Genomic DNA, 27,795 nt, shown 5'->3' with positions numbered 1-27,795 from the left:
TGATTCCTGTCCACTACATCTGAGGATGTCCATGTATAAAGGGCATTGGTTTGGTTGCTTGAAAAATGTGTTGACAATTGTGAGGTTACTGGACTGAGAGAAACTCATAAGTCCTCCTTTACCCTCCTATTTCTGGTTCCAGAGGTGTATGCCCAGCTACCTTGCCCTCTTTTCCATTGTCTACTTTGGTGTTCCAGTCTCCAATCATTAAAAGCACATCATTTATATCAGAACATTTTTAAACAAAATGGTAATATGTAACTATTGTGGTCAAAATATTGTTTACCAAAGTATTGCTACATTAGCTGTAGATGTTGTATTAGTAACACAAATATGATGATTGTATTGCAAGTGATATTTAAAACATATTTTAGCCAGAAGATACGTAGGCCATGATATTCTGGTGCCATACCACACGTAAACACTCCTTACAGGTTCAGGACTTGGGGCATGAGTTATAACTTGGTGAACAAGTCACTCCATCACAACTGTGACAGATTTCCTGTCCACCAATATATGTAAAACCCATAGGATATAATGGGATTTATGTTTCCCTGGATGGGATCTCCATCACAGGTGTGACGGAGTACCTCGTCTGCCAAGATATAAATCAGGCCCTAAATTTTGATCTCTGTGCAAAAAAGAATGCATGTGATAACTATCACACCCTCATAGTTTTCTCGTTATAGACTTTGGCAAGTAAAATGTGCGGAATTCTATAGGTTAAGACTTGATTCAGCATGGTATGCTTCATTTTCAAGTTGAAAACTCGTAACAGGAGTTAATTACAACATCTGGGAATATATTATCTAAAGTGCCCTGCAGACACAATGCACATGTGTGCCTGGAGCACTCAGTCTTACAGAAGGGGGTGCATATGCTTGCGTGGTGACCCCTTCTCTAATACAGTTAGTACAACCTCACATTTAACGTTGGTGCTGTTCTAAGGGGATGATCTCTCATTTGCTTGAGGATGTGGTCCTAAGGAAATGAGTGATGCACTTTGCCTTTGTTCCTGTCCTGAATGGTGGGCTTAGGTGTCATATAGCAGGGCCAGTTCTCTGCTCCTGCAGAGGGTCCCCGTCTCTGTCAAAATGCTCATGCTTGATGCAGTTTCTAAGTAGAATTTGTCAGCTTTTTGCCACTGTCAGATAACCATTCATGGAGCCCCAGGCTGCACGACCAGTGTCCTCTTACTGCTGCCACTGACTGTCAAGTGCCCCACCACAGGGGATGTTACCCCCATCATCTGTGGCAGGTACAGGACAAACCCTAATGAAAATAGCAAGCAAGAAAATGGCTCTGCACTACTTATTGAAATATGAATGTACTCCTTCTTCCAACTGGATGTTCCCATGAGAACACAATGTGGTCATAGTCCATCTTTCATGGAACATTAGAGGTTTGAATGTTCCCATGACTCTGCTTAGTTTTTTTGGGATGTGGGGAAACTGTGTATTCTGTAAAAAGTCAAGTGGGGATGGATGCTTGGACTGGCATCATCCGGGTCAATCGTCGCTGTAACCTTCAAATAAATTTACCTTTTCAACTTTTGCTGAGTCTCCGAATAGTAAGGTGTGCACGAGCTGGAAGTGAGGCGTTTCACCCCAAAAAGCGGACCCAGAAGCAGGATTCAGCGCTGGATGGCAACCACAGAAGTGGAATTCAGAGGTATAGTAAGACCACGATCAATTCTCTCGAGTCACACTTATGTTCACTGTCACATCATGGCTCCTGCCCTCAGCTGCGACCAAGACGCAAGGGGTTGTCATGTTGTCTGTCGGCCCTTACAAAGATGCCTGTAAACGCAGGTGGGTTTTAAGGCATGGGTGAAGTGGGCTGCGCCCCAGGGCCCCAGGCTTTCAGGGGGCCCCAGATACAACTGATAGAGCTGGCTCTGTTCTACAGAGAGTCTTGCCATGATGACCTTTAAATAATTCTAAACAGATTGTTTTAAATACGGTTTTCCTCTCATATATTTTTAATATGGGTGATGTATGACAGTCTATTACAGACATTTTGCAGAGAAATGTGTTTTTTTCATGGAACATTCATAAAAAGTGTCATTAGATCAAAACAGGACCTCACATATGAGAAACCGGAAGGGGTCTTGAAGATTATTTGCTGTAATATTAGTGAGCAGCAGCTGTGTTACATTATTGAAAACACATGCCACTATCCCTGAATATTACATGTAAACACATTTAGAATTTGGATGTGCCTGTGCACTGTCAGTGACCTTGTCAAAGGGGGCATGAAAGAGCTGAAAGTGGAACATAAAGTCAAAGCTGTCAGTGGCCCCCAAAATATGTTTGGTCCATGGCCCCCCAGATCCTTGAAATGTCCCTATGTAAACGTTCAGGCCCTGTAACCAGCCTAGATGGCCATAAACATTCACGGCTGTGTGCATTCCAAAACATTATGTGCAAGTTGTACAACACATTTTAATGGTTGCAAACCACACCGGGCCGTTTGTGACCTGTAAAATCCATTTTCCTATATACCAACCCTGTTTTGTGAGTCGGTAACCTATTACGGACTCGCAAAATAGGGTTTGCGAGTCACTATTAGGAAGGGACGTGTTGTGAGCTGTCCAGAATTGAAGATGACCTAAGGTTGTAGCTGTATAGAACTGCAGCATGCAGATGAATGCACCCAACTATCTCTTCCAACTCGTGAAATCCTTGCTACACTCATATTGTTACGGCAGGCACATTAAGTGACTGAGCTACCTTACCATTGTAATGCCTGTCTGTGCTGATATGAAGTGATGAAAGTTCCAATGTTTGCAACATAGATGCAAAGGTGTGGAACCAGGTACGATTTGTACAGTAATCTCTGAATGTTAATTAGTTCTATGTAAATTGTGTATGTGAGAATCCTTAAAATATGGCACAGATCTGGCCCTACTGTGTAGGTCTGGTCTTTTGACCTATCACCTCTATGGTAGATCAAAACAGGAGGTCTCCTCCCTTTTCAAGAAAATTAGGTTATTGATCAGTGACAAAACAGCTCTCCTACTCCAGAAGGTGTGGAAATGTGTAGAGATTAGGATGCAAAAGAGGGACAGCTGCAATATCTGTCTACCCGGATGGCCTTTCACCGCTACTGCTAAACTGATTTTATGTTAGTCCATATTAGACACCTTAAAAGTTCTGCTACTCTGTAGTCACTGTTGACGAGATATAGGCTATGAGCGATAAGTGGGCTGTGTTACTCCACTTCATTCTTCCTTTCCACATGTCTCATTAGACTCATCAAGGAGCTATGCTGTCTCTGCTTTCTCTTCATAGCTGCTTCTTTATTTATAAGTAGGAGGCGATGGAGAGAAAAACAGAAGAAGCAAAAGAAGGAGAAAGAAGAAGAGAAAAATAATGGAGGAGAGGCAGGAAAGAGATGTGGAGTAGGGTATATATATTTATATATATGTGTGTGCGTGTGCATGTGTGTGTATGTATCTATGTATGTATGTATCTATGTATATATGCATGTATGTATCTATTTGTATGTATGTATGTATGTATTAATGTATGTATGTCTGTAGGCATGTTTGTGTGTACGTATATATATATGCATGTATTTGTATGTATGCATGTTTGTATGTATGTATCTATGTTTGTATGTATGTATGTATCTGTGTATGTATGTATCTATGTTTGTATGTATCTTTGGTCTTCATATAGCACAAACCTAGCTAGGAAGCGACAGAGCACTGTACCTTGCAAGGGGTGGTTTGGGAGATGACCTACAAGACAGTATACATCATGTGGAAATGACATAAATACATTTCAATTCTTCAGGCATAGTGGGATTAAGTGGGTTGCCTAGAATCACACAATGTTGAATCAAGAGCGGAGGCCAGGATTCCAAAGTCGACAACTCAAGGCTGTCAATAAAGATCAATAAAATAAAAGAGGAGGATGTACTGAATGGTCGATCAGTTAAAGGGGATTGCTCTATAGCAGACACACAGACAGGGAGCAGTGAATGGGCAGGAAGTGCAAGTGGACGTGAGAAGAGGCAGGGTCCAGCAGTAGAAAAAATCATGGTGCAGATTTAAGAAAAGTGGTGCTGCACCTAGTGCTACGCCACTTTCCTTGTGCCCCTTAGCGCCCCCCTACTGCCAACATGTGTGTGCCGTATTTAAAGTACGCCGCACCATGGCGCAGAGTGGGGGGCAATAGCGTCATTTTCATTTACGCTATTGATGTACTCTACAGAAGTAAAGCCAAATTGTTGGCGCTACTCCTGCAGAGTACATAGGGGCCCGTTATAAATAATGGAAGCCCACTTTTAACACCTACTTTGAGCAGGCATTAAAAGCGCCGGAAAAATGGCGCAAGTAAATCTCTTAAATTTCCTTGTGCCATTTTTTAGGCCCCGCAACGGGGGAACGCCCCCCTGCATACATTATGCCTGTCACAGGCATAATATGGCGCAAGGGTTTACAAAGTGGCGCAATGCATGCATTGTGCTACTTTGCAAATAGGGCGCAGGGAAAATGCCGCTTTAGCGCCGCCTTAGCATAAAAAAAATGATGCTATGGCAGCACTAAGGTGGCGCTAGGGGCTCTTAAATCTGCCCCTAAGTATTTGTTTTTGCCATAGTGCTAACGTGTCAATTTCCAGCTACATGAGAGTGCTTAGAGACACTAATGATGTAACATATAATGGTGAAACTGTAGTTGAAAGCCTATGCACAGCAGTACCAGACAGAGCTTTGTGCACCTGCCGGGGGTTTGCAGGATACGTGCACAGTGTGCAGCGTACTCTGGTTCACTCCTGATTTGCGTCACAGAAGAAGTCACCCTCTGGTCTGGTCTGCTCGTTTCCCCAGAGGTTGCTGCACTAGGATCTCCTATGTAGCATCCAGCTTGACCAGGCTGCCCAGGAGCTATCAGTTGTGCAGAAGGCACAGTGGCACCTTCGCCAAGAGTACTAGGGGCCCGCCAAACCCCAATTACGATTTTGTTTAACTACCCACCTGAAAAACAGGGGAGCCATTTTGCTTGCTTGCATTAGGGCCCCTGGCACCCTCGCCTCCTAACTGAGGAGACAGTGATGTCTGCTCTAGAGGCCTGCTCAGCTCTGTGTGACCCCCTGACCTGGTTCTGGCCAGGAGTCCACTTGACTCCACCAGACTGCCTCCGTGCCCCTGACCCCGGTGACTGCCGCCAGGATTTGAAGTTTGAGGCCCTCCACCACCCGCAGGCACCCGCCTGCGCCTCATCCCTGGTGCCTAGTGGTAGGCATATCTTGTTGTGCTCTGATTTGTTACTTCTCCTGTATTTTGTTTTTTAAAAGCGTTTTTTTGTTTTCTGCATTCTGTATATCTGCCCCTGTGCCCTTTCTGTATTCCACTTTGTTTTTTGCTTGATTGTTGTGCTCGCCCTTTTTCCAGCCGGCTCTCTCCGGTCTCTGTGCCCTGCCACTGCGTCCCCTGCGGCCCGCCCCCCTCGTGCCCCCATTGGCCCTTTCCTCCCAAGTGCTCCACCCTCCCACCTCCCCCTCTTAATGGTGCCCGCTGCGCGACCGCACGCAACGGGCGTGCCACTGGCGCATCAGAGGCAAGCCTTTCTGCGCCCGCCCGCGCCTGGACTGTGCCGAGCGCCAGTTCCTCTGGCCCTCGCTGCCCGACCCCCCGAGGTAGCATTACTCCTCCACCAAACTTCACACCCTCAACCCAGGACAGCACCCCGCCTGTGCCCAAGCCAACCCCAAGCACACACACGGACCTTTCACATGTCACACATGCCCCTTCTCCTGCACCCCCAGAAACACCAGCACTAACACGCTCCACAACAACACTAACACGCACCACAACAACACCAACACGCACCACAACAACAACAGCCCCCGCAAACACCTTAACTGCATACTCCTAAACGCCCGCTCCGTCCACAAGCACACCATTGAGCTCTGGGACTTGATCACAACACACTGCCCTGACATCGCCTTCCTCACGGAAACTTGGATGAACCCCTCATCAGAACCCGACATAGCCCAGCCATCCCAGAAGGCTACAAAATCTCTTGTGTAGACCGCATAAACAAACCAGGAGGAAGCATCGCCATCATACACAAAAGTACCATCAAGATCACCACCAACACCCACGACACCCTAGACAGCGCAGAACACTTCTTAATTCACATAAAGCCAACACCACCCTCAGAGGAACCCTCATTTACAGACCACCAGGACCCCACCCCCCTTTCTGTGACGCCATTGCTGATACCATCAGCCCCCACGCCCTCACCTCCACAGACTACATCCTCCTTGGTGACTTCAACTTTCACCTGGAAAACACCCACAACCACAACTCCACAACCCTGCTAGACAACCTCACGAACCTAGGACTCAAACAGCTGGTCACCTCACCCACTCACTCAGCAGGACACATGTTGAACGCAATTTTCACCTCCAGCAACCACATCACATTCACACACACCACCGAACTCCACTGGACCGACCACCACTGCGTCTACTTCTCCTTCACGAAACCCCCACCCACTACCGACAACACACCGCACCCTACCGAATGTGGGACAAGATCCCCATAGAACACCTGAACGCCAAGCTCACACAAGCTCCACCCCCCTTCACCAACGACCCCAACACCGCTGCTCACAACCTCACACAATGGCGAACAACCTGCGCAGACTCCCTCGCCCCACTGAAAAGTAACAACAACACCCACAACATCATGACTGCCCCCTGGTTAACCACTGAACTCCAAGCGTGAATGCCACAAAACTGAGAAAGCATGGTGCCCAGAGCCCTCCATGAACAACTTCTCCACCCTCAAAACTACCATACGCAAACACCACCAATTCATCCGGACCACCAAAAGGGCCTACTACAAAGAACGCATAGATAGTAACTCACATAACAGCAAAGAACTCTTTACCATCATCAAAGAGCTCACCAAACCCAAATCCTGCACCATCGACCCCCCTCACACACAAAACCTTTGCAACTCTCTCTCCAACTACTTTCACCTCAAAATCTTAGACATACACAATAGTTTCACACCATCCGCACCCACCATCACCACCACCGACATGACCAACAACACCACACCACACCCACACCAACCAACTTCACACCTGGACCCCTACCGACGATGAAGAAACCGTAAAAAACATGAACTCCATCCACTCAGGCTTCCCCACAGACCCCTACCCCCACCACATCTTCAACAAAGCCAGCCCAATCATCGCTCCCCAGCTCCGCGCCGGAATCAACAGCTCCTTCGACGCCGCAACCTTCCCAGACACCTGGAAGCACGCCGAAGTCACCGCACTCCTCAAAAAACCCAAAGCAGACCCAGAAGACCTCACAAACTACTGCCCCATTTCTCTTCTCCCCTTCCCCGCCAAGGTCGCTGAGAAGATAGTGAACGCCCGTCTGTCTCATTTCCTAGAGGAAAACAACGCACTTGACGCCTCCCAGTCTGGATTTCGCAAGAACCACAGCACTGAGACCGCCCTCATCGCCTGCACTGACGAAATCAGAACCAGAGTTGACAAGGGCCAGAACATTGCACTCATCCTTCTGGACCTTTCTGCAGCTTTCAACACTGTTTGCACCAAATCTTCCATGCACGCCTTTTTGACGCAGGAATCCGACACAAGGCACTGGACTGGCTCACCTCCTTCCTCGCCGATAGAACCCAGAAAGTCCGCCTCCCTCCCTTCCAGTCCCCAGCAACCAAGATCATCTGCGTGGTCCCCCAAGGGTCCTCCCTCAGCCCTACCCTCTTCAACATTTACATGGCCCCACTCGCCAACATCCTCCGCCCCCACGGAATCACCATCATCGCGTACGCAGATGACACCCAGCTCGTCATCTCCCTCACCAGGAACCCTTTCACCGTCAAACCAAACCTCTATGCCGGACTCCTCGACACCGCCAAATGGATGACAGCAAGCCACCTCAATCTCAACTCCAACAAAACAGAAATCATCATTTTTGGCCCCAACAAGACAGTATGGGATGACTCTTGGTGGCCCACCACCCTAGGACTACCCCCAACACCCTCCACCCACGCTCGCAACTTTGGCATCATCTCATACTCATCTCTCTCCATGGCCCAGCAAATCAACACCATATCTTCCTCCTGTTTCAACACCCTTCGCATGCTAGGGAAGACCTTCAAATGGATTCCCATAGAAACCAGAAAAACCGTCACCCATGCACTCATCAGCAGCAGATTAGACTACGGAAATGCCCTCTACGCAGGTACCACAGCCAAGCTTCAGCAGAAACTCCAACAAATACAGAACGCAGCCGCACGTCTCATCCTCAACCTCCCACGCCGCGTACACATCTCCGCTCACCTCAGATCCCTTCACTGGCTGCCCATCAGCAAAAGGATCATCTTCAAAGTCCTCATCCACGCCCACAAATGCCTCCACAACACTGGACCAGCCTACCTCAACGAACGAGTGAACTTCCACGCTCCCACTCGACTCCTCCGCTCTGCTGACTTCGCCCTCGCCACAGTCCCCCGCATCCTACGCACCACCTCCGGTGACAGATCCTTCTCCTACCTTGCATCCAAGACCTGGAACTCCCTCCCACCAACCTACACAAGACCCAGGACCTCCTGACATTCAGAAAGCACTTCAAGACATAGCTTTTTGAGCAGTAATCGGCATACCCCCTTCATCCCCCCCTTCCACAGCACCTTGAGACCCTACCGGGTGAGTAGCACACTTAATACATTTTTTGATTGATTGATCTGTCAGCAAAGTCTGCCTTAGTTTTTGTGGGGTCTGAAACACACACTGTGTGCTATTCAAATAGGAACAATGTCCTGGGACACATTCGGACAGTTCCAGCATGTGGAGCCATCTAGTGATGACTTACATGACTTGCATCATAATTGATATTTCACAAAAATAGCTTTAGCTTGGTTTGGGGACATTAAATGCATTTAGCAATGGCAACCCAGACCTTTTAATGCGTGGACCTGAAACACAAAGCTCTGGCTGCTCCCCTTTACTGTCAGATTTGAGCTTAACTGCAGGTTAACAGTTTTATTTCTGACTTCCATCCTTACATAATAGTATGAAGAGATGTAGGAATAATTATTGGCAAAGATAATGTCTGGCTAATTATTGTTGAAATTGCTTGGTGACTGATGGGCGAGTTTGCGTTATGTGTTTATATGTTTGTATGCATGGGCAAGTTACTGAATCAGGTGATATGTGTGGAGTAATGTAGGTGACTGTGACTAGATGAATGACTAATTGACTTGGCACGTGAGTGAATGAGAGAGGGAGTGAGCGGCAGTGGCAGGAGTGGAGAATAGCTTCTTGTCATCAGCATGACTATAGCCATCCATGCGCTCACTCATATGCTCATCTATTCATCCAGTTAGCTATCCCTATATCCACTCATCCTTTCATTCGCCTATTCACATATGTTCTCACTCATCTAGTAACTCATCCATCCACTCACTCATTTTTGTTCTACTGTTAACTAATTTTTGCCTTTACCCACTAACTCTTCGCTCAGTCAAACAAAATGTTATCAAAGAAGAAACACTTTGATTTTTAAAAATACACCAATTGTCTTTGTTTTTATTTTCTTTGCAGGTCTGCATTTATAAATAGATGAATCTTACAGTTACCGAAATGTCTCTTGCCACTGATAACAGACAACCTGCCCACTGAGTTCACATTATGTTCCCCCATTTTCCATCACCCTTTGCACTCTGCCTCATACCACCCTGTTCCCCTGTTGAACATCGCCCTGTGGCCCGTTGTACAGCACACTGTATTACCCTATGGGCAACATACACTGCCTCAGAGGACACACACACAGCCCCGGTGGTCCCCTGAAACAGATCACCAGGTGCTCCCGTGCTGTACGTCACCATGTCCTTCCCTTTGCCCTCTGCTTCACGGGGCCATGTTTGCTGGCTAACTGATGGTCTGTGTTCATGTGTGCCTGCATGTCTACTAGTCTGTGTGAAAGAATGTTTTTTGTGTTTTTTTGCCGGGGGGGAGGGGTTGGGGGTTCGAAGGTCTGTGGCTATGTCAATAATACTTGTCAAACAATGCAAAATAAGTTTCTGGTGTTTTCTTTGTACAACTTCGCCAATTACAGGAAGGGACTTGGCTTCTTGCCAGGTGGACGTTTTCTCTTACACAAAATGGTTTTCTTGCATCTTTATTTTCCTGGTGGGCTTGGGGCTTCTGTACAAGGCAAAGAAGAGGTTGTTACCTTGGTGCGGATTACACAAAGTGTTTGCAATGGGTCCCGGTGCGCTGTGGGTCCGCTGTCTTCTTTTCTCTACACTTGCGTATCTTATTTAGTGAACATGCTTACTGCTACCAGCTCTAAAACCAGGACTGCACAAAAGACACCCTTAAGATATGGAGGCCGAGAATTAAGAAGGCCAACCGCCACATTGGTGCAAATTTTTTTCACGCTAATGTGGCATTAGGCTTCCAAAATCGCTGCACCATATTTACAAGGTAGCGCAATGCCTGCATTGTGCCAGTTTGCGACCCTTTGCACCACATTATGCATGCGCCATGCATAATATATGCAAAGGGGGTGTTCCCCCTGTTGGGGGGCCTGCAATAATGGCATCGTGGAATCTAAGAGATTTCACTATGCCATTTTTAGCAGCTATTTTTAACGCCTGCTCAGAGCAAGCGTTAAAAAGGGGCATGCCATTATTTATAATGGGCCCCTGTGTACCTTGCAAGAGTAGCGCCAAACTTCTGGCGTTATTCCTGCAGAGTACATCAGTAGCATCAAAAATGTTACGCTACTGCCCCTACCCTGCGCCAGGGTGCGTCGTCTATTAAATACGGTGCACATACGGTGGCGGTCGGGGGGGTGCTAATAGGCACAAGAAAAGTGGCGCTGCTTTGGACTCTGTCAGCAACTGTGACAGGCTTTTCAGAGCCCTGGCTGCTTTTCTTCTATGTTTTGGCTTTCACCTGCCAGTTACCTGAGCTTTGCATCGACAATCCAGGGGTTTTCAACAAGTGGATTCCAGTTGGAGGACACCTTGGGTGAGAGCGGGGCTAATTAAAAATAAATAAATATGATTATTCAGGCATGGTGCTTGCCCTCCGTTTCTTGATCCCTCCTCATAATGTAAACAAGCATTTGCAATGCAACGGGTCTCGCGTTTGCTCATGTTAGAGCTGATAGCGTTGTAAACTCCTAACCCGACTTTTCACCTATCAGCAAAAGTGTATTTATGTACGTAACCGAAAAAGTGCAATTAACTGTGTAAAGCGAAATTGCGCTAGTAAAATAGAGAAAAAGTAGTCCACGAGCCGGACAGAAAACAGCGAGCCTCGCATGTTTTCTGTACTTGGTCGATGCGCTCAAGGAGGGCTAGGCACCGGAAAAGGCATGACGTGTGCATGCCTTCGACTAATGAAAGAAAGCGGATTTTAATAGGCAAGCCCACGAACCAATAAAAAACACTGACGTGATGTTGACAGGGCTCCGAGCCCTTTTCTAATAACTAAAGCGTCTCGCTGCGATACGCATGCGCGAGCGCATGCAACGCAGGCTCGACTCTAAAAACCATAAGGGTAAGAATCAGTGAAGGCGAGTAACCGAGGCATAGTCTTCTATATGATAGTCCCCCCATGCCACACACCTTCACACAGGCTTCACTGCTTAGTTAATCTCATGTTGCATTCTGGAACCTGTAGTTTTACGTGTGCCATTCTAATTGTTCGCTGAACGATCCCAGTATGCATAGTGTTGTCGGCTTCACAGGCTTGACCGCCCGAAGGTGGCACACATGACACAGGGATGCTCGACAGCTACGTTCGTTCACTGCTTTTAGAAGAGCCTGGAATACGTAAATAGGACATTATCGGTAACACGTGAAACTATATTTGAAGTTGCAACACGATTTTGCAAGGACTATCAGGGAGGGGGCGTGAGCAGCAGAAGCCGGACACTTGCAGCCCCGGTCCTGCATGACCTCTTCTTTCAACCAAACAAATGTGCCCCCTTCATCTCCTTGGCCTTCCGGTGGCCTCTTGTACATTATCAGCTTGGGTCCCTGATGCCATTTCCTGGCAGGGGCAGCGCGTCAGCCTGCTGCACGGGAGAGCTGCTGCTTCCTGGGGAGGCACGCCCTGCACGTCCACACTCCTGCCAGGACCCCCACTGACACTAGTGTGTTTTCAAGCCCCCTCCTGCTGCTCCCCAGAGTTCACTCACAGAGCAGCATCCCTATCTCGGACGGTGCTGACACAAGGAGCTTATCTGCCAATCACAGGAGCCAGCGCGTGCGCGCTGGCGGCTTCCGAAGGCGGCACCGGAAGCACGTGCTGCCACTGCACTCCCAAGGTGTCTTCCACAGATCCAGGCTCTGCAGGGATACCACCACAGATTTAGGGTGTGTTGATCTGCTAGAGGCTTACCTTGTACCACAGCTACAGGCCCCTGCCACACGCTGGGTACTAGGTCCAAATACAAGGACAATCCTTTTGTGCACTTTGTGTCCTGCCTAAAAGCCGGTGTCAAAGACAAAAGTACCCCCAGACAAGTGTGCCCCTGTTTCATCTACGTACCCCCCAACCAGGGCGTAACAGAGGGCCCTGCATACCTCCATGCAGGGGCGCATGTCCCAGCAGCCCCGAAAGAACAAGTGGGCCCCACATTTCTGGACTCCCAGTATGCCCAAGGCCAATGAATATCTAAGAGAAATAGAAATCTCAGAGGCATCTCACCACATTCTATAGGGGGGGCTGCATCATTTTGCATTAAGGCACCGTCCCCATGGTCCCCTGGGACATGGGGCTCATAGTTCATGAGAAGGGCTTGGCCACCTGTCATCTTCACACTGAGACACTGCCTGTGTGTGGCAGGGGGTTTGACGTATTTCACCCGGTTCCCCTTTAGGTTTCATTAAGTCTCCATCACAGCCCATGTGACAAAACAAAGGCGCACCCTGCTACATCACCTCAGAGATTTAATCTAGGGAAAACTGCAAACATTCAAGCTTCCACTGATCATGTAAGTGACAGGGCGGGTGCATTAAGCAAGTAATCAGGACTGTTATCAAGTTTCTAGTTGCAGATCTTGGAGTTTGGAATTCTGGCATCAGTTATTTGAGGAAATAATTTTTTGAATCGTGCCAAATCATGTGCTCCTGCTTCTCTGCAAATTTTAAGTATGTTTAATACAAGGAACAGTGCAGTGTGCTGTGCCAAAAACATCACCGCTTGCTGGTTCCAGGAATCTGCTCTCAAGTGGACCCCATTCGCCATGTTCTTTTGTGTACATCACCTCCTTGAGGGATTTCTTCTGCAATAAGAATGTTCTCCACAAAGCGCTAATAGTAGCCAGATACATACAACACTGGAAAAGGTAAAAAAATCTCTGGGAGCACATAAAAGGGTGCTCAAGCAGTGTGACAGCTGAAAGAGGTGCAGTCATGATGGGCGGAGTCTGAAAAGGCAGCCAGCTAATATTTGTATTTTGTAAAAACTCAGCTGCAAAAAAAATGGTAACAAATACGATGCTAAACGTTTTATGACTTATTTAATTGCTCACCAGCAAACTGCATTATAAAGTAACTTGTGGGGTTAAGGCACCTGCTATGAATGGATTTAAGGTGGCCTGGCTGATGATGGGTGATATCCTGTATCCGGTCGCAGGATGCTTGTTTCGGGTCCAGGGAGGACCTGGCCTGGCAGTTCCCCATGAGGAACAGGGTCATGACGAGTTTGCATATGGATGGATCCAATCTGGGGTGGCATGGTGAGCAAAAGAATCGATGGATTAAACCCAGATCTGTGACTAGAGGTGAATGTTTGATTGGTTCCACATTCCGTCCCTCATTTGTGTTTGTTTTGTTTTTGTTGCCCTAAGTGCGCTGGGTATGCCCAGACATGGGTTCCGGGTTCACTGTGCCACTGGATTCAAACTAGCCTGGCTGATGAAGGGGGATACCCTGAATACTGTCCCAGGGTGCTTGTTTCCGGTCCATAGAGGACCTGGCCTGGCAGTTCAGGCTGGACTGTTCCCATGGGGAACAGGGTCATGACTGATTTGCACATGGCTGGGTCCAAACTGGGGTAGCATGGTGAGCAAAATAATTTATTGATTGATTAATTAAACCCAGATCTGTGACTGGGGGTGAATGTTTGATTGGTTCTGCATTCTGTCCATCATTTGTGTATGTTTTTTTTGTCACCGTAAGTGTGCTGGGTATGCCCAGACATGGGTCCCCGGACTCACTCTGCCACAGGATTCAAGGTAGTCTGAATAATGAAGTAAGATACCCTGAAACTTGTCCCAGGATGCTTGTTTCCGGTCCAGATCTGTGACTGAGGGTGAATATTTGATTGGTTCTGCATTCCATCCATCATTTGTGTTTGTTTGTTTTTGTCACTCCACCTATGCCTGGTGGCTCTGACGGATTATATAACTTGCTAGGGTGATACTCCTGTGTCTTTTTGGTGCCCACTTTTCAAAGGCACTAGGGCATACAAAGTTTTTTTTCAGGAGCCAAACATGGGGATATTCTTAAATGGTCCAGTGATCATGCAATTCTCAGATTTTATTTTAAGCAGAACACTCTGGTCTCTAACTACCCTTAAAAAAAAGCCACAATAGGAGCCTTTTTTTCTTGCTGTTTTCCTTTAGGAACAAGAAAATGTAGAGTACTTCTTGCTACCACCTTAATGTTAGTGATATAATTACTGACTGGTAATCGTCATTACTCTGATCCATACTCTTTCACTGTCCAGTCCCAGTGCTTAATTTGTGCTTGTTGTTGCCAGCACTTATGTTTGAGGTGCAGCACTTATTTTTCTGCTTCAAGCATTTGCTGCGAAAAAAAGACACATATGAGAAAGACGGAGGAAGAGAAAAATGAAAAAGCGTCACAATGGGAGAAAGCAGAAAGCTGCAAGAGTGAGCTGACGGGGCCGGGAGTGACTGCAAATTGATTGAAGAGGCTCGAGATGGCTTCAGTATTCTGCTGCCTCAGTATTTAGTGTTCGCACATTTGATTGCAGCAGCCGCATGTTTAAGAGGAGGGCTTTGGGCACCAGCATGTTTTTATTTACAAACTAAGCACTGTCCTAACAAGGTGCCCTTCCCCTCCTGAGTCTTGTTGGGATGGATGAAGGTGTAACAAGCCATCCCATCAGTGGAAAGTTAGCAAAGCCTGCACTGTGCACCCTCAGGCAGACCACACACTGTATCTTTTTACAGCGATGCAGTTGAAATGAGCAGAAGAAGAAACATCAGTCAAGAGAGAGCACCAGGAATCTGAGTATCAACCCAGCTTCTGGGGCGTGAATAAAACAATTGAGAACACAATTGAACAAAATCCCTGGCAGACAACCAAGAGAAAACAAATGCTTAAGTGAATATAATCACGACTGAGCTTGCCCGGAGGCAGAGGAAAGGCTGGATGGAGCAGGTGGCTTCAGTCCAAGAGCAGAATAAATTGAGGACTGAGGTTAGCTAAAGTGCTCTGAGATTCAGGGGGAAGAGGATAATGGAGTGTTAATGTGCGATAACATATTAAAGACACGGAGACAAGTATCATGCAGCAATGAATATTTAAACCATTCCCATTAGACTCCCGGCTGGGAGTTATTCTCTTCCCCCAGTTCATATGTAGGCTGCTCCTGGACAGTGTGTGCCTTTGCAGAATACATCAAGGCCAGGCCCTGCCTTTTATTCTCAGCGGCAGAAGCTTTTTCTATGTCAGAGCACAAACTTGAAACAGGTTACCTTTTCAGTTGAGAACCCAGACAAGTTACTTGAATTTTAGGAAACAACTTAAGACTTGGTTGTTCTCTGGGGGTTACTGATGGACAGCGTATTTTTTCTAGGTTTTATGTAAAGGATGAGTCTGACCCTCAGCCCCAAGATGCCATTTGCACTTGTGCGCTTTATAAAATCATCAAATATCAACTATATCACACAGTCTGGGTAATCACAACGGAACGCTTAGCTCCTGAACCAATATGGATGACCTCTGGACCATGGGTCCTGCCTACCTTCTGGGAGCTTTTTCAGCATTATCTTCAATGTCTTTAATAGCAACGATAACCAGCATTGACAAAGACTATAGTTCTTGCCTATGTGAGAGATGTTGGCTTTGCTAAAGTCTTTTAGCTATGTGGAATGGCAGCATGGCTAAAAGTAAAGTTATAAAAATAGTGCGATGTTACGTCATCATGCTTTTTGTTTCTTCTAGTGGTGGGCAAGATTAACAACGGGAGGGAGGAAAAAGAAGGGAGGCTGGGAAGAAGGGAACAGGACAGCTAAAAAATGTTATTACATGGTTAAAAAAATGGTATGACGTGGTGAGTGCTTGTCGCGTCATAGCATTTTTGTGTTCTGGTAGGTGGAGGAGAAGGTAACAAAGACAACAGGAGGGAACAGGAGGGAGGGATGAAGCATCACAAACAACAGCACATGGGTAAAAGGGGAAGAAGCAATGAGGAAGAAGCAACAAGGTCATGGAGTGGGAGGGGAAGAAGCAACAGGAGCAAAGAGGAAGGGGTGGTGAGGCAACAGGACCAGAGAACACAAGAAACTGCAGCTCCTAGAAGCACCTGCTAAGCAGGGAGCACAAGCCATTGTAGCTTCTTGAAGCTCTCGCTACCTATAAAGCACAAGCTGCACAGCCCCTTCATCCCCATGCTGCAGAAGGACCACAGGCTGAGGTTACTCTTTGAAGAGCGTGCTGCCTAGAGTGCACTGGCCATTTAGATCTTTGAAGCCCAGGGTGACTCGAGGACACAGGCAACACAGCTCCTTGAAACCCATGCTATGCAGAAAACACAGGCCGCTGCAGCTCATTGAATCCAGTGCTGCCTAGTAATCACCACCGTGGCCAGAAAGCATAGGCGATGCAGCAGCCAAGAGAGCTTTGCCGCGAAGTCTCTTCAAGACCACACTTCAGCCAGAGAACATGCCACTGTGGCTCTTTGAAGCCGCCGGGCCTAGAATGCAAAGGCGGTGGCAAAGAGCTCAAGATTCTGCAACTCCTTAAAGCCACGTTGCCCGGAGAACCAATGGAGAGAAAGCAATTAGAACTAGGGGTGAGGGAGGGGAAGAAGCAAAACCAATGAGGAAGAAGAAACAAGAACTGGGAGTGCTGGAGGGGAAGAAGCAACAGGAGCAGGTGGGTGGGGGAGTGAAGAAGCAACATGGATAAGGTGGAGTGCGAGCAGAAGAAGAGACAGTACCTCAATCCCAGTGCGAGCAGCCGATGCACACTAATGAAGAGGAAGCAATCTGTGATTTTCCCATGCTCCAGAGAAAGGAAAGACTGTGACGCCCAGGACATGCTGGCCAATTAGGAGGCAGCAAAGAAGAGGGACAAAGAAGCCAATGAATGGTAAGCAATGGCCGGGCTTCAAGCACTTATTGTAAATAATCCCCCTCGCAGCTGCAGTGCATGCACTCGCAGCAGGTGAGGCCTAAAAATAGTTTTATTTAGTGAGCAATTAAAACCATTATAATAAAAACACCCAAATGAATACATATAGAATTGCTAAACTCCACAGAACAGTTCAATAGAGCTGGAATTAGTTTTGGACACAATGCATAAATCCACATAAACATATTGTGAGTCCTAAATAGTCCATGCAAAAAGAAACCAATAAACTACAGCAATAATATCCAGATCTCTAGATTAAGATGATGTGGGGATACTGCTACAGACATGGCTGTCCCTCTAAATACAAACAAACAGTTTATCACACCACAATGCCAGTTGTTAAAGCATTTTACAAGTTCACATTACAAAGAAAGACATACATGATGAAATCCCTCCTCTGGTCTTGAGTTACATAGTCCTGTGGTATAACATGCACCCAATTAATCTTCCTCTGCAGTTTTTAGGGGCGAGCGCAAAGCGCTCCGTCCCTCTTCTAATCTCCCTTTAGGGGGATTTTAACCACGCCCATGTTACGTCAGTCACTTACATTGGTTGATGGGCTGGCCTTTTAAAATCCAATTGTTTTCATTCGTGAAAGGCATGCATATGTCATGCCTTTTCCGGTGTTTAGCCCTCCTCGAGAGCACCGGTAAACTACAGGAAACATACGAGGCTCTATGTTTTCCGTATGGTTTCTGGACTACTTTTTCTCTTCACTCCGCAGCGCGATCGCGCTATGTTTTACACAACGCTATCACTCTCATTTTTTTTGTTTTTAATTTAATGTGGCAAGAAAATTTGGATTAGGCGTTGACAACGCTAATAGCTCTAACTCGATGTAACGCGAGACCCAGTGCATTGCAAATGCTTGTTTATTTTGTGAGCTCATGGTCTGGCTCATCCTCTGGTTCGTCTTGTGTCCTTCCAAGCTCTCCATTGCGGCCCAACACAGTGTTGGGTGAAGGTTTGCCTCGGCTGAGCATCTGGGACAGAAACTTCTTCTCCCAGTGCTAACCTCAAATCGCAACACCTCAAAGAGCCAATAAGTGAAGCAACCAGCTAAATGGAAGGTGAGTAACAACTATGACAGAGCCCTGCACAACCCCCTGTTAATAGGTTAAAGAGCTAATGCTCTTCCTTGAGGTCCAAATGACAACTGCCAATTGTGTGCCCTATTCTCTGGAAGGTGCCAAGACCAGAAGTGTCACTGCCAGCCATGAGCCCTCCCTATACAACAAGAGCAACCATCACTGCTACCAAAAGAAATAATTAACAGAAACATAAAACCTCCATCAAACACCATATGAAACAAGCATTTAGAATGCAATGGGTCTTGCATTTGCTTGAGGTAGAGCTATTAGCGTTGTAAATTCCTAACTGGACTTTTCTTGCCACACAGACTGAAAATAAAAAGTAAAACAGTTGACATAAGCGAGCCAATTCAAAGTGCCACTGTGAACGCGAAGAGAGAGACAAAAGGAAAAATAAGTTTTCTCACAGTCAAAGTGCAATTATCTATGTAACAGGGACGAAGGCCAAGGTGGTAACAAAACCGCTCTAAGGAGGGACAAACATAAAGCAGTTATCACCAAAACCAAGCACTTTTGAAAGGCAAGCTCATGAACGAGTGATAGTGATGGGCATGCACTGGGCATGGCTAAAAGCCAAGATAAATACCAACACGTCGGAAAAGCAGTGCTGGCACGCTGCTATGCACAGCCTTAAATGGCTGAATGGAAGATAAAAAGCTGGTGGCCTCCCCGTGGGCGATCCCAGTGATGAGTTGGTGCAACTGTGGGGGCAGGCAACAAGAGAGACTGCACTGCTCCAAGCCTTCATCTTTAAAGTAGCCCTCCCACACCACATGCCCACCACCAGGTCACACAATATCGCCTGCTGGAAGGGCACCACCTCTTGCTTGGTCAGCACAGGAATCAAAAGGTTCTGCTGCCACCCAAACTAATATCTTTCAGTTGTGCTCATTTCCAGCACTGCTGGGAAGCTGCCATAATGTTTACCAACCATGCATCGTGGGAAAAAGAACAATGGGTTAGAATGCTATCCTGAATGATTGACAGTGGTAAGACAAATTGCAAGTATTCCTTCCATCAACTTGTGTGTGTTTAATTTAACACCCTAAGTGGCCAAGGGTATGCACAGATGTTGGTCCCTTGTTCCCTCTGCCACTGGAACAAAACTACATCTGACTGATAAGATCCAATCAGGTCAAACCAGTATTGGGTTGGTTGTGTTCTGGCTGGGAGAGGACCTGGCTTGGCAGTTCAGGCTGGGCTCTTTCTATTGGAGCAGGACTGAAACTGATGTCTTGGGGTCTTGTTGGGCAAATGAACAATGGGTTGGAGTGCTACCCAAGCGATTGCCAGATACTCTTTATCTACATGCATAAAAGTGTACCATCTTCTATTGGATGATCCAATCACCGGATCCATGTTTGTTGGCTGTACTCTAAACACAGGTAAATTATAATAAATCCTTTATTACATCGATTGTCAATCATTTGCCCTAACCTGACGACATGCAGATTAGTGGTGTATTAGTAAACTGAAATAAGCTATTCACTTAAAGTATTTTCCCCTTGGACAAGTATTCCTTGATGTATCCACAAAACCATTTCACACTTTAAACAACTTGTGCTCCTGGAAAATCTGTCAACTATCACAGTTTGTGAAGCACTTGGAACTGTTTCTCGATGCGCTGAAAGAAATCCCTTTTTTTGGCAACATCTCAAAGCATGGAGCCTCTGTTATGGTGTAGTTTCTGGACCATACGGTTTATTCATCACAAGACGGTTTTTCAAATCTACTAAGTGTGATTCTAGGCTACACTGACAGGTTATACTGAAATAGGAACATTCCCTGCTGCGGGACGGCAATAGAGTTGTCAGGGAAACTAAGTTCAAGTCCCTATACCTTAATGTACTACAAGACAGATATTGCTCCCATCAGAAATTATATAAAGCAGGCATGCTTGATCACGCCACCTGTTAGAGATGTGACCAAAAAGCATGCAATATGCTTCACGTCATATGGGGTTGAACTAGCTAACCAAGCTAAGTGGGCCAAGCTAACATACAGTGGTGATATTGTCATGCTTTCATTTACATAATACAATTTACATTAGTGGACAGATGGTTCCTAGTAATAGACTGATAACAACCAGAAGAGTCACATCTCCTTTGATCAACCACCCAGACACCTCTGCACTGCAGGACTCCTACTTGCCACATCCCTTTCATTCACAGAACCAGCTCAGGAGAACAGGTGTTCTCTTACATCAGTTCTAAAGCGTGGAGCAACCTCCCATTCCACATCCGAGCCTCCTCCTCTAATCTTGAGTTTTGCAAGAAGCTGAATGCCTGGCTTTTCAATTGACCAACCTGGTAACTTTCAGCAAAGCCTCAGACCAGCTCCTTTCTTTACTTGAGGCTAACGCTTATTTATTTTTCATCAGCCCTACTTTCCTCCTCCTCACAAACAAAGTTCATGGTTAATCCTTAATTGCTATTATGTGTTATTAATATGAAGCTTTTGTTAATCCTCTCCTCACTGCGTCTGGGGAGAGCTGGAAATGATCCTCCGGCGCTTACACCAGAGGATTCTGTTTTTTTTTTTTGGTTTAGCCAACGGCAGGGGGGACTCATGTGTTTCCTTGACTTTCAACTGACTGTCATTGAAGGTTTTACTGCTACAGAAGCAGCAGCTTCCACTTCATATGCTCTGGAGGACTTGGCAAGGCTGTAGAATCAACACTTTGCTTACTGTATTCCTGCAAAAGATAAAAAGACTCAAACATGTTGTTGCAAAGTCTGCTGTAAGCAAGGAGAGAGGCAGGAGAGTTGTTGTCACTGTCCCCAGTGCCCATCTTAGCCAGTCCTGCATTTTCCTACTTGCTTTATGTTGTACCATACAGAAGTGAAGTATTGGGAAATTGACTGAGGTAGAGCTGCAGTAACATATATCTTTCAATGGCTTTGCATGGAAACAGAGGTGACTTCTCTGTCCGACCAAAATGTAAACTTGGCCCTCAGTTAGAATTTCTCTTTTAATTGCAAACCAAACACCCAGAAGTGTTCAGTGTGGCGTAACTTGAATTGACTCTGCTCACATTCCCATAATACCTGACAAAACTTGAAAATGCGTACATGGCTAGGATTAATCATTTATTTGCATTTTGTGTCGGAAATGTCTATAATCTGTAGAGATTCACACATTGACAACCAACCAGCATTCCAATATGTCTCCACATACAAATTGAACCCAATTTTTGTGGGTAGCCTTAGAGTACACAATTGGAGAATGCTAAAAATGCAGCATGAACATATAATTTGTTTTCCACTGAAACCATTCTGTTTTCACTGCCTGTGAAGCCGTGGATTTTGGGGCTTATCTGTGCCACCAGAAATGTGAGGAAAATGCATGTTTCATGCCAAAGTTTGACATTTGCAAAGGATTCTGGGTACATTTACCTAGTGACAGCCATGCAGGTCATGCTTCCCTGTTTCCTTAGTTTTCCAAAATGGTCAGGTTTGCTATGTTTCCATAGGTGCCTGCTGAGCTAGGGCTCAATCCCAAAAGGTACCCACATTGCAAAAAAAGAGTGCTTTTCAGTACAAACAAATCAAATTTCTATGTTGCGCTTGGGGCCAGTTTTCTATTGCGGGCAGTAGGCCTACCCACACAAGTGAGGTAGCATTTTTATCAGAAGACTTGTGGAAACATAAAATAGTAGAACATTTGTAATTACCAATTGGAATTCACTGAATTTGTGCCTTACAAATGTAAGCAAGTGTGTCAGAAAGAAGACATTTTGAAGAATACCCTCTAAATCAAAAGCTAGTGCAGCTACATACAAATAAATTCAGAGATGTACAAATACCCACTTCTTTAAACTCCATATCTTGTTCCCATTTCAGAAATACATAGGTGCCTTTGAATCCCATTTTTCACTCTAAATATTTCACCAAATGAAGTGGTCTATACTCAGTACACAATGAAAACCATTGTACATTGCAGCTCAGTTCTTGGCTAGGGATATCTCAGGTTCTTGGAGAACCTGCAAATTCTATATATCCCTGCAACCAGAAGGGTTTAGTGGATGTAACGGTGTATCGCTTTTGTAAATCAGTCATTGTGACCAAATGTTACAGATGAAAAATGTTGTCACAGATGACATTTTTTACTACTCATTTTCAAAATTTCTTTATTTCAGCAGTTTGGGCCTGATTTAGATATTGGTGGAGGAGAATGCTCAACCACAAATGTGACCGATATCCCATCCGCCGTATTACGATCCCAGTATAGCCCCTGGAGATTGTCATACGGCGAACAGGATATCCATGACATTTGTGACCCCTCCGCCGATCTAAATCATGCCCTTAGTTTCTTTGGGAAAACCTTGCGGGATCTAAACATATGACAACTTGATGAATTCAAAACTGTGTCTATTTTTCGGCAAAAATCTATAACTCTCCTGGATCACCAATGAGTTTCACACTGGTTTCAACTACGAATTGAAAGTAGGATGAAAGCACAAAAATAGGAAAAATGGGCTACCTCTTTGAAAAATGTCAAAACTGTGGTAAAAATTTAGCTTTTTTGATTTAGCGCTGCATGTTCCTGAAAGCATGAGAGATAGTGACTTTAATACAGCAAATCAGTCTTTAATGTCATTTTTTATGGAAAAAAACAGACACTTTTATTTGGAGCACTTTTTAACATTTTTTTCCCAAAAGTCCGAAAATGTTGCTATATTTTGTCTATTTTCTCAGTCCCCTCCACTGGAATCCACCAACCCTGGGTCCCTTCAGAATCCTCAGGATGTAGGAAAAAAAGGACACAAACTTTGGTGTGGTTACATTATGTGGCCAAAATGGGTGGCAGCAAACTACCCAAAATAGCAAAAAATGGCTCAGCACTGCTAAGGGGTGGAGAAAGGCCCAGAAGTTAAGAGGTTAATACTTACCTGTAGTAAAAGATCTGGGAGGGCTTCAGCCATTATGATCTGTTGAGTATTGCTAACATTCTGTGATGTGTGCCGCTCCTGTAGCATGGCAGCTACTTCTGTTCTGTTTTGTTATACTTTGTATGAATCCTTTACCAAACTAAACAAATACAGCCAAATAAAAGACATTTGAAAGTCAAGCGCTATATTGAGGACAATCGAGTGGCAGAGGGTCATTAGTGCACTTTACGAGGAATGAGAAAGAAGAAAAATTTGCATGAGGATCAAATAAAAAGAAACAAGCAGTACTTGAGTATTTAGTCAAGGGATTCATGAGCATCCTTGACACACACCATGGAACATGGGTTAGACTACCACATTTTAGTGCTGATGTCCTCATCCCCACACTAAACTGCATTAGTCAGTAATGTTGAAGCTCCTCCAGCGAGGTGCTGCAGAATATAATTCAACAAAGCAGTCATGCTCTTCAGCTTGCTCTGCCCTGCTGCCAAAGGCAACTATCAGGCCCTTCACCATAAGACTTGCTTACAATCAGCACTGTCTGCAGCCCGTGGACATGCCAAGCCTAAAGAACCTTATCGGTTCAGAGTGGCAGCCATCGGGGAAGCACTTCTAGTTGGCACAGGTGAGTCCAGCACACACCAAACTCATCCTGTGTACACTGTGGTGTCTAATAAGGACAAAATCCTTTGTAATTATTTTGTTAGTCTTTCACCTTCAAGTGACTGAATATAAATAGTGACCAGACCTTAAATGAAAGATAAATGAAAGTTAAAAATAATCTGTGAGAAATGCACCATTTTACGTTAAGAAACCTCAATTGGTTAATGCAATCGGGTCCATATTACTAAAACGGTGAGTTTGCCATCTTTGCAGCATTGCACACCTTTACGCAGGTGAGCCACCAATAAACAAGAAAAATGTGCTGCCCTCAGGACAGCTGTGAACTTGCACTACTCTTGGGGCTGTACGTTCAGTGAAATACAAAGCATCTGTTTAAAGCTGTTCCGTGTTTCACAGTGTAGGTGCCGATCACGTGCACTCTAAAGCAGGGTTACAGATTCAACTGCAGGCAGGTGCAGTGAGTGACTGGGCCTGGATGTGGTGAGGTTGTCTTGAGGGTCAATGGAACCCCACTTTCACCCCTGAAGAGGGCTCCCCACAGGGAGTGCAGTGACAGTGCGCAGTCAGTGGGCCCCCCTGAGGGCTGTTTGACTCTTCAACCACATCTGTAATATGGTGTGGGTGCAGAGGCAAAGTGATTCCCTCTTTTGCATGGGGCCATGCCCCCCACATAATCAGGGAACACCCTCTAACAAAAGCACTGGCACTACATGCGAGAAGGCACTATCATTATTCCAGAAGGGGCAGTGAAATCATCTGCAACCCTTTCCCTAGCACCAAAGTACTGCGGTACACACAAAGCAGGCGCACAAGCCCTCTGCATCTCCTGGGGTACTTTCTGTCATGTGTGTAGGATGAATAGGAAAGCTATTAATTTAAAATTGTATTACAACAGTATAAGATAGGCTGCTTCAAAGTGTGCAAAGAGATTTAAGGCCTCATTACGAGGCTGGCGTTTCTAGGACCGCCAGTCCCGTGTTGGTGGTCGGACCGCTGTGGCTGTGGAGGTCCGACCACCACATTACAAGTTTGGTGAGCGCATCCGCCTCAAGACCTCCGAGATGGTAGTCATGCTTGTAACCAGCCATGGCGGCGCTGAACTCAACACCACCTGGCTGACAACCCCTCTTTTCTCCAACCTATTCATGGCGAGGAGTCCGCCATGGAAAGGCTGGTAGAAAGCCAGTGCTGGGGGCCACAGGGGGCACCTGCAATGCCCAGGCCCATGGCAATCTGATAGTGCAGGGGCCCTCCTGCCCAGCACCATCAGAATGTGCACTGCCTGCTTTGCAGACAGTGCGTATTTTGAGGGTGCTGCTTGTCCCCCTCTGTGCTATGAGATAGCACTCAGCTCCTTTAAGGGAGCCAAGTGCTATCCCCTAACACTGTTCCTGACGGCCTGACCGGCGGAAACGCTCTATTGCAATGTTCCCGCCAGTCAGCCCAATAATGGCGGTGGCGTCCTCCCTGCGACTTTGGCAGTCCAGTGGTTGGACCACCAAAGTTGTAATGAGGCCCATTGTGCTTAAGATAAAACAAGTGCTTTTAAACTATATATTTTTAGTGATAAGCAAAGGTAGCAGCATACAAAATAACACACACCTTAAGTGAGCAATAAACAAAAGTTAAAGTAATCAGTGAGAAATACACTCTTAGATTCTGAAATTTTAGTTGGGCAATGCAATCACTAGGGGAATAGGTGGTGTGCGTGTGCATGGATGCGTGGCTGAATCCTGCTTGTTGTAGTGGGGGATAGTGACTTGTGTATCAATGGTGCCATGACACCCCAGCCTGCGACTAATGTCATCATAGATGAAGTGTCACTTTCCTTGCGCCCCCCTACCAGCACCTAACGACACCATGGTTGAGTCATATTTACAATACGGTGCCCCATGGTGGTCGTTAGCACAATATCATCAACATTTTTTTACGCTATTGTGGCGCTTTGCTGCACTAGCGTTAAAGATTTTGACGCTAGTGCAGCAAAGCACAGGGAGGCACTTTGAACATAACAGGTGTGTCATTTTAAATCCTGTTCTGAGCAGGTATTAAAAATTACTCAAAAAATGGCTCAGTGAAATTTTGAAAATTCCACCGCACCATTTTTATCGGGCTTACCAGCACCAGAATGCCCCCCCTGCATACATTATGCCTGGCGCAGGCATAATGTGGCACAAGGGGTTACAAAAAGGTGCAATGCAAGCATTGTGATCCGCTTCGTAAATATACAGCATTTTGAAATGCCTACCTAATGCCACATCAGCGTGAAAAAAAAATACGCTAGTGTGACTAAAGGGGCTTGTAAATATGCACCCTGAAAATGTAAGTCATTATTTTAAAACTGTATTACAGAGTATGTGTCAATCAAACTGTCACGAAAAAACAATCTATAAACTTGCCAGCTATGCTTGAGCGCTAGATCATTCTGCGTAAAATCAAAAGAAACTCGTTCATAGAACACATCATCCATCCATGAGCCTGTCTTCCTGAGTTATTCGTGGTGTTCTCTCAGTCACTGAGTTGTCTGACTGTCTGACAGCCTGCCATCTTTTTAACTCCTGCTTGCCACAAGGACACCATTCCTGCTTCCAGGAAAGAAAGCCGCGCTTCCTGTCAAACACCAGCATTGTTCTCGCTTCGCCACAAATAGCGCCGTGAGAACAGCCCATCTTGTGTCCTCGCTCCATAGCTGTCGAAGAGATACCGCGACCTTTGACTGGCGGGATTCCGGAGCAGGTTCCTCGCGGCTCGGAGAGACGGGCCATTGTTTGCCGGGCCACGGCAGGGGACCAATATCCTGTCAGAGATACCCCAGGCCGCAAAACCCTTCCCAGACTCCCCCGCGGTAAACACTGGGCGCCCTGTCCTCTGATATCTGCATTCAGATCACACTGCCCAAGTGATTGATAAGTCGCCAAGATCTCCATCCTCCGGACAAGTGACACTTTATTAAAGACCAGATATTGTCAGCCCCTTAACACGACTTGTGAAAAGAAGGCAATCCTTGTAGAGTGATGTACACAGAGATAAGGGTCGGATCACAAAACATGTTTGACTGCAGCCAATTCATGCCCTTGGGGGTAAGTTACATTTCTTCTTGCTTCAAACTCCAATTACCACAGTATTGTGATAACAGGATTCTGGTGGTAGCAGTGGGTGACAAGAACATAGTGCATATATGTAGTGTGGTATTTTGTTGCAATGGTGATGTGTTCAGTTTGTGTTTTTTATGCCGCAGTGTTTTTGTTCTGCATTACTGAAATGTGATTCTATCATACAACAGTATTTGTGCTTTGTTGTAATGTGTTGTGTTTATGTTTTAAATGTGTTGTAATGTTACATTGTGTTATGTTTTATTGTTTACTTTAGATATGTCATCAAATGCCACTCCTTTTCCAGCTAAATGCAGCACATAACTTTAAAGTTGAGGCGGATATGGGGGGAAATAAAATAATAATTAAAAAAAACATACTTGTGTCTGCTGCCACCGCCGGATGCCTCAATCCTCTTCCCTTGATGGTGTTGGTGTCCCAGCAGTCCCTGGGACACCAGAACAGGCTCCCCCGCACAATTCTGGTGCTGCTCTCATGCTATGCCTAGATAGTGCACTGGGGTTTGTGCCGGCCGGCCAAACTGACATGCGCACTTAGTGTACTGCCTCCACTCCTCCTCCTCCCCCTCTTCCCATGGACCAGCCCCGCCCCTCAGTGCCCATGCTGGCTGAACCAGAAGCTGAAAAATAAAGCAATATTAAAATATTGTTTTATTTTCAGCTGCTGACTC

Source organism: Pleurodeles waltl, chromosome 10, assembly GCF_031143425.1.
Source record: "Pleurodeles waltl isolate 20211129_DDA chromosome 10, aPleWal1.hap1.20221129, whole genome shotgun sequence".
Classification (NCBI taxonomy): Eukaryota; Metazoa; Chordata; class Amphibia; order Caudata; family Salamandridae; genus Pleurodeles; species Pleurodeles waltl.
The sequence above is the reverse complement of the archived record's forward strand: the minus strand, read 5'-3'. Positions refer to the sequence as shown.